Source organism: Rhinolophus sinicus, chromosome X (genome assembly GCF_036562045.2).
Source record: "Rhinolophus sinicus isolate RSC01 chromosome X, ASM3656204v1, whole genome shotgun sequence".
NCBI classification, from domain to species: Eukaryota; Metazoa; Chordata; class Mammalia; order Chiroptera; family Rhinolophidae; genus Rhinolophus; species Rhinolophus sinicus.
In genome coordinates, this window is record NC_133768.1 from 21,602,246 (window position 1) to 21,610,617 (window position 8,372).

Genomic DNA, 8,372 nt, shown 5'->3' on the forward strand with positions numbered 1-8,372 from the left:
AATATGGAAAAAATCTTTGGTAATATTTCTGCAAAGTGAGATCAATTCATTGACACATTAGTCTACAAAGCAAAGTAACCATGCATTATTCAAAGAATTTAGCCATATTCTATGAGACTTATGTCTCCTCCAGGTTTATATATAAAAACATGATTGATTTTTTTTTTTGAGTAGTCTGGAAATAAAATTTAAAAGAATCACTCTTTTTTTTAGTAGCTGGAAAGCATATTTTTCAGATATTCATTTGTTCCTAAAAAAGGTACTGATCACATTTTTTGACCTAACCACAGTGTCACATAATGTGATGAGCACAGAAATGCTGAGGCATTATCTATATCCAAAAAAATTTACTTGAATGAAATAGATATAGCTAAAACAGAACTCTGCAAAAACTACAGGAAGAAATTATCTAAATTATATTTATTTATCAAAGAACTCTAATTGAATTAACAAACACAAATAACCCTAGCATCTTATAAAAACAATCCCAACAAATTATTTCTGAGTGAAGAAAGCCATTTGTTTGTTTAAACATTCAATTAATATTCTGGCTAAGCTAATTGATAGCTATGTTTTTAAGTAAATGCTCATAATACAAATATGTACTGTGTTTACATTTGTCAGATTCTTTAAGAATAACGATTTCCTAACCTTCACCCTGGACAAAACTAGCTTTCATACACTCATATCCACCATTGACTTTTTTTTTTTTTTTTTTTTACTTTAACTAGAAACATTCTTCTCTGAAGCAGCCAGAAACAAGTGACTAGACAGTTAATCAAAAAAGTCCAATACAGAGGAAATAACAAAAACAACTATATGTGTAGTATATGTGTATGTATGTGCACATATGACTGTATACTTTAAATGCTCATTTAACTTAAATATCAAGATATTTTGTGTATGTATGTGCACATATGACTGTATACTTTAAATGCTCATTTAACTTAAATATCAAGATATTTTAATTTACAACTCATTTTAAATTAAAATTAATATACTTTCATTTGCCACTTTTTAAAAAATTGGTTTCAGGTGTACACAAGAATGTAATAGTTAGACATGTACGCCCTCACAAAGTGATAACCACCCCCCCAATCTACTACCCCTCTGACATCATGTATAGCTGTTACAGTTCCACTGACTCTATTCCCTATGCTGTACTCTACATCCTGTGACGATATATATATATATATTAAATTATAGTTGACATTCAATATTATTCAGCTTCAGGTGTACAGTGCAGTAGTCAAGCACCTACACCGTCCATGAAGTGGTCTCCCTAATAAGACATGTGCCCATTGGACACCCTACAAAACCTTTACAACATTATTGATTGTATTCCCCAAACTGTCTTTCATCTCCCTGTGTCCTTTGCCACTTTTTTGGTGGAGTGCCAAGACTATTTCTTTGACTTTGATTTTGCAAATGAAAGTTCCACAGTCATATGCATCATCTGTACATTCTAGTTTTAGTTCTTCTTATTAAAAAGGTGGAAACTCAAAGACACTTAGGAAGCACTTTAGGTAAAAAAAAATTTCTAGAATATGATTTTCCCCATTTTTTACAAGTGTCTCTTTCACATGTTTTAGCAGCTCATATTTATCAATTGCTAGCTAAAGAGTTCGACTTGGTTTTTATAGACAAAATTCTATTTCAGCACTTAAATTTTTTATCTCTCTTGCTTGTATTGAATTAAATTCTATAGTTAAGACAAGTAGAAATGACACAACAAATTTGAGGGGATACAGTGTAAGTGACTCTTTGATAACCAAATGACTCAATTGATGTGACCAGACATTCTAGAATATAGTGGAGAGTGGCCTCTTAGCCATGAGTTTTCAGGGTGTCGAGAGCGTCTGTCAGTATGTTTTATAGAGGTGCTGAGGACAATTGCTCTATCCAGTGCTTATGAGGTTGTCTGTTAAAAAGTATAACAAGCATTCAGGTAAGCATTTAAAAAATATTCATGTATTTAATCCTCACAACAATATGAGAACTCTGTGAGACAGGCATTATCTCATTTTTTACAAATGAAGAAATTAAATCTCAGTGAGGTTCAATGCTTTACCCAAATGCTTTCCCAATAGTACTGTCTCCAGTATAGCTTTGATCATATTATACAATCATTAATAGTTATTTATTGCTGTCTGGCTGGATAGGAATTCTTTAAGGGCAGGACCCAGTCCTTTTCATTACAATATCCCCTGTGTGTAACACCGTGCCTGCCACACAATGGATGCATGGGTTCTTTGTGGAAACATGAACCTATTCAGACAAGAACTTGTTAGGTTGATCCTTGGTCTAATTTGGTGATAGTTTTGAGCAAAATAATTATTTTTTGCCTCTTGCTTTTGAAAACTCCTCTTCACAGATTTTTAAGTGTACAATACATTATTGTTAATTATAGGTACTAAGTGAAATACGCCAGACACAGAAAGACAAGTATTGTATGATTCCATTTATATAAGGTGCTGTGTTGAAAATAGTCAAATTCATAAAACCAAAGACTGGAATGGTGGTTACCATGGACTGGGGCGAAAGGGAAATGGGGAGTTATTAATCAATAGGCATAAAGTTACAGTTTTGTCTCATTTTTTAAATTTGGTGCATTGGTGAATGTGATATACAGATGATGGGTTACAGAATTGTACACTTGAAAGCGAATGGTATTTCTTAACATTTTCTATAGCTATCTAAAAATCTGCTATGTTAATGATTATTTACCAGCTTTATTCAGTTATTTGAATAACATTTATTAAACACTCTAAATCAATGACTTCTTGCATGTAAAATGATCTTTCAGAAAATAAATTTGGTTTATGTAATTGTCATGTGGGGTGGCCTGCGGGGTCTCTGCTCCCGCTCCCCACATAAGAACGCAGGATGTGGCTAAGCCAAAAAGGAACACCCACGGAGCCATAGATAGGGGAGTCATACCACTATATTCTTGCTGGCGGCGGGTTGGAGACACAGGAAGCAGGAGCCACGTGATCCATAACCCACCGTCCACTTGTCTCTGCCAACCAACCTCACTTGCTAGTTGCAATCCACCGTGCTAACTGCAATCCGCGCTTGCTAACTCTGCCACCATCTCCTTGCTAGCCCCCATTTGCTGCTAGTGTAGCCACAGCAGTTATATTAGTGGCCAATGGCTCACTGGTTACAGCTGATGGCCATCCAATCACAATTAATGGCCATTTACTACCAGAGCCAGCACCTTTCCACATGAGGCTGAGAGCCTGGAAACTGCACTCCTGGCTCTGTCCCCACAGTAATAAAAATGAAAAAGTGCATAATATCACCCAAAATGATGCTCTTATCTGATACAACTTTCTGATTTACTTTGATTTGTTTTCATGGAAACTCAAGTTCTGAGGTGAAAATGGTAGATTAACAGTTGTAAAAGTTATTTAGTCAATGTAAATTGTACAGTAACACATTTTAAAAAGAGCTCTCTAGTAGATAGGAACTACTAATGTGGACTAGTGAAAATGTAGATCACATTAATTAATGTTTAATTCTGTTGTCTATGACCCTAAGCAAATCTGAACATGCAAAACACTTAGGGCTGTTTTGTTTGTTTGGTTTTAATAAACAGTAGCCAGCAAACTATTTTATATGAATAAGGGTTAGCTACTTCCCTTAAACATTATAACCTGGTTATTATGAAATCAAGCCTCAGAACAAGTTCTGTCATAACAGAAACATTTATTAGCAAAGAGGCAGATGGTTCATACAACCTATTTCGTAAGCTTGATGAAGTCTCAGCTGACTGTCATCTTAGGAGCTCTGACCAACGCCTGACAAAAAATATTGACTCAACACTGGATAACATCCCACATGCAGGACTCAGTTACTATTATGGTCAGCATTAGACAACCAGCATCCTTCTAAACCAAAGGCGGGATACAGGATAGTTTACATAGCAAGTCTTTGGTACCTTCCCTAGGGTAGAAGGTACCAACCTTTCTGGATTTTTACATCCTGTTTATTCAAGGACAGGGAGTGTCTTTCTACTATTTTAGCCAATTCATGTAAGTTAAAAGCTTTTCACTTCACTAATTCCCATCCATTTCTAATAGGTACCATGTTAGTTAATAGCTAGTCACTAATTTAATCAATGAAAATTCATTTCTGACATGAAATACGGTGATTAGCAAAACATCTGGATATGATCAAAGACAAAGATAGCTAATGTGTTTGTAATCACTGCCTCTGGACGGGAGTGTGTTTGCTCTGAAAAAGTGATATCTGACTGTACCTAGAGCAGGGATTTCTGGTTAGAATGCATAAACTGTCTATGCTGAATTATTTTGAAGCAAATTACAAACACCATTAGATTTTTAAAACTATGATTAGGAATTCAGTTCCAAAGACACGGAAAACAAGGAGGGGATACATGCAGAGAAAGTAAGCTTATTTATATTAGCTATTTTTTTTCTTTTTATATAGTTGTATTTTCTCATATAGACCTAAAGCATTAATTCACAGTATCATTGACTTAACGATGATGTTCCTCTGTCTGGGATCAGCTGCATGACATTTGATGGGATGCATTGAACGGAGTGGTGAGGGAGGAGGCAGCTGCCATCTAGAGAGTCTAATTGGTCAAGTCGTATTCTGGAGATTAATGGGCAGGATCTGTCCCTGCCACAGCCTTCACAACTTGGCTGCTTAAAAGCACTACACTTTCAATATTTGTTTAGTTTTTATTTGGGGGACCAGTTGATTGTTGTGTGCAAGGGTCAAAAGAAGAATAAATCTGCTTGTCAAAAAACCCTGTCTCTAACTTACTATATTCCACTCACTGACATCAGTCAGATCGCTGTTCATTGATTCTACCCTCTTAATAAAAGATCTACCGATTTTCTATTGTTACATTTAAAAGTCCCTTATAGGCTGTGGAGAAAAAGGAACCATTGTTCACTGCTAGTGAGAATGTAAATTGGTGCAGCATGATGGGAAACAGTATGGAGGTTCCCCCAAAAATTCAAAATAAAACATATGATCCTGCAATCCCACTTCTGGGTATATATCTGAAGGAAATGAAATCACTACCTGGAGGAGATATTTGCACCCCTATGTTCTCTGCAGAACTGTTCACATTAGCTAAAATATGGAAACTACAACCTAAGAGTCCATTAACAGATGAATGGAAAAATAAAATGTGGCATATACCGGAGATGCCAAAACAATGTATGCAAGTGGACACTTTGGTCAGCGTTGCTCAAGCAGTAATTTGCTGTAATCAGAAGTGTCTGGACACTGATGGTAACCACTTTGAGCACCTCTTGTCATTGCAGAAGACAAACGTGACTTGTATTTATCTTTCATTATCAGTACATATTGAGTATTACAATTTTAATACAGTTTTTTCCTTTCTTAAAATGTGTATATATTTTTTTTGGCATTCTGTGTATATAGTAGAATATTATTCAGCCTTAAAAAAAGAAGGAAATCCTGCCATTTGTGACAACATGGATGAACCTGGGAACATTATGCTAAATGAAATAAGTCATACCAAGAAAGACAAATACTGCATGACATCATCTCACTTATATGTGGAATCAAAACAAAAAGATGCTGAACTCATAGTAACAGACTGTAGAACACTGGTTACCAGAAGCTGAGGAGTGGGGGAAAAGGGATATATTGATCAAAGGGTACAAACTTTCAGTTATAAATTGAATAAGTTCTGGAGACCTAATGTCCAGCATGGTGACTACAGTTAACAATAATATATTGTATAATTGAAATTTGCTAAGAGAATAGATATTAGGTGTTCTCACTAGAGACAAAAATGGTAACTATATGTGGTGATAGATATGTTAATTAGCTTCACTGTGGTAATCATTTTACAATGTATACATATATCAAAGCATCATGTTGTACACCTTACATATATACAATTTTTATTTGTCAATCATTCCTCAGTAAAGCTGGAAAAAAGATAAGGATGTTAAATGAAGGAGAATGAAAGAAAAACTACAGCAGTCTCACCCTAAGTGGCTTGTCAAAATAAAACATACCCGGTAATTGTATTCAGTATAGTTCCAAAGAACAGTTCTGAAAAATACATTTTCTCCAATTCTTTGATTTTCATTGACATTTTAGGTATCCTTTGTAATAGATTTTCCTGCTCAGCACCTGTATGTCTAGCCCAAACTCAATCCAGCTCTGAATATAGAATGCATATATATTTAATGCCCATATATTTAACATACACACACACACACGTTTTTAAGTCAGTCATAGGGCATACAAAAATAATAAAATACAGATACACACAACACATTTTTCCAGAATGTTTTATTTTGTTTTGTAAAAAGATTTTAATTAAAAAATATAGCTAACATACATTATATTAGTTTCAGTTGTACACCATAGTTGTTCAACATTTATATACGCAAAGAAGTGATCACCATGATAAGTCCAGCAACCGTCTGACACTGGACCATGCTATCAAATTATTGACTATATTCCCCATGTTGCACGTTACATCCCCATGACTTATTTGTTTTATACCTGGAAATTTGGACCACTTATTGCCCTTCACCTTTTCCCCCTTTTAAATTTTTTAATTATAGTTAACATTCAATATTATTTTATATTAATTTCAGGTGTACAGTATAGTGGTTAGACATTTACATAATTTAAGAAGTGGTACCCTTCACTAGTCTAGTACCCACCTGGCACTATACATAGTTATTACCATGTTATTAACTATATTCCCCATGGTTTATTCTACATCCCCATGACTATTTTGTAACTACCAATTTGTATTTCTTAATCCCTTACCCTGTTTTTCATCCTACACCAACCCCCTCCTATCTGGCAACTATAACAATGATTTCTGTGTCTATGAGTTTTACTGTCTTATTTGTTTACTTTGTTCTTTAGATTCCACATATAAGCAAAATCACATTGCATCTGTCTTTCTCTGTCTGACACTCCACTCAGCACAATACCCTCCAGGTCCATCCATGCCGCTGCAGATGGCAGGAACCCATTGGCTTCCCTGACTGAGCAATATTCCATTGTATATATGTACCACCACCTCCTCTTTATCCATTCTTCCATCGATAGACACCTAAGCTGCCTCCACATCTTAGCCATTGCAAACAGTGCTGCAATGAACGTATGGATGCATATGTCCCCTCAAAGTAGCATTTTGGGTTTCCTCAGAAAAATACCCTGAAGTGGGATTACTGGGTCCTTTGTCTCTTGTTATAGCCTTTGTTTTAAAGTCCATTTTGTCTGGTATACGTATTACTATCCCAGCTTTTTTTTTTTCATGAAATAATTTTTTTTTTATCCCTTTACTTTCAGTCTGTGTGTGTCTTTCAATCTGAAGTGAGTCTCTTGCTGGCAGCATATGTAAGGGTTTTGTTTTCTTATCCATTCAGCGCTCTTGTGTCTTTGATTGGAGCATTTAACCCATTTACATTTGAAGTAATTATTGATAGATAGGTAGTTATTGCCATTTTATTATACATATATATTCCATCCTAAAGAAGTCCCTCGTGCTCACTTTGGCAGCACATATACTAAAATTGGAACAATACAGAGAAGATTAGCATGGCCCCTGTGCAAGGATGACACGCAAATTCGTGAAGCATTCCATATTTAAAAAAAAAAAAGAAGTCCCTTTAACATTCCTTGTAATATTGGTTTGGTGGTGATGGATTCCTTTAGCTTTTTCTTGTCTGGGAAGCTTTTAATCTATCCTTTGATTCTAAATGATAACTTTTCTGGGTAGAGCAGTCTGGTTGAAGGTCCTTGGTTTTCATCACATTGAATATTTCATGCCAATCCCTCTGGCCTGCAAAGTTTCTGTTGAAAAATCAGCTGACAATCTTCTGGGAGCTTCCTTATAAGTTACTAGTTGCCTTTCTCTTGCTACTTTTAGGATTTGCTTTGTCTTTAAACTTTGCTATTTTAATTATAATGAGTCTTGGTGTGGGCCTGTTTGGGTTCACCTTGTTTGGGACTCTGCACTTCCTTGGCTTGTATGTCTATTATGTTGGTACAAAAGTAATTGCGGTTTTTGCAATTACTTTTAACCTTTTAAACCGAATTACTTTTGCACCAACCTAATATTTCCTTTGTCAGGTTAGGAAAGTTTTCAGTCATTATTTCTTCCAATAGGTTCTCAATCCTTTGCTCTCTCTCTTCTCCTTCTGGTACCCCTATGATGTGAATGTTGTTACGCCTGATGTCCCAGAGGTCTTGTAAACTATCCTCATTTTTAAAAATTCTTTTTTCTCTTTGCTGTCCCAATTGGGTGTTTTCTGTTACCTTGTCTTTCAAATTGCTGATTTGATCCTCTGCTTCATCTAGTCTGCTGGTGATTCCTTCTAATGCATTCT

General features: G+C 35.4%; 1 non-coding gene across 1 annotated transcript; it reads left to right on the forward strand.

Annotated features, from left to right (window-relative positions):
• The first annotated feature begins 7,526 nt into the window (after positions 1-7,526).
• Positions 7,527-7,633, forward strand: LOC141569821 (U6 spliceosomal RNA). The gene has a single exon (XR_012493601.1). It is a non-coding gene; the product is annotated as a U6 spliceosomal RNA (small nuclear RNA).
• The last annotated feature ends 739 nt before the right edge of the window (positions 7,634-8,372 follow it).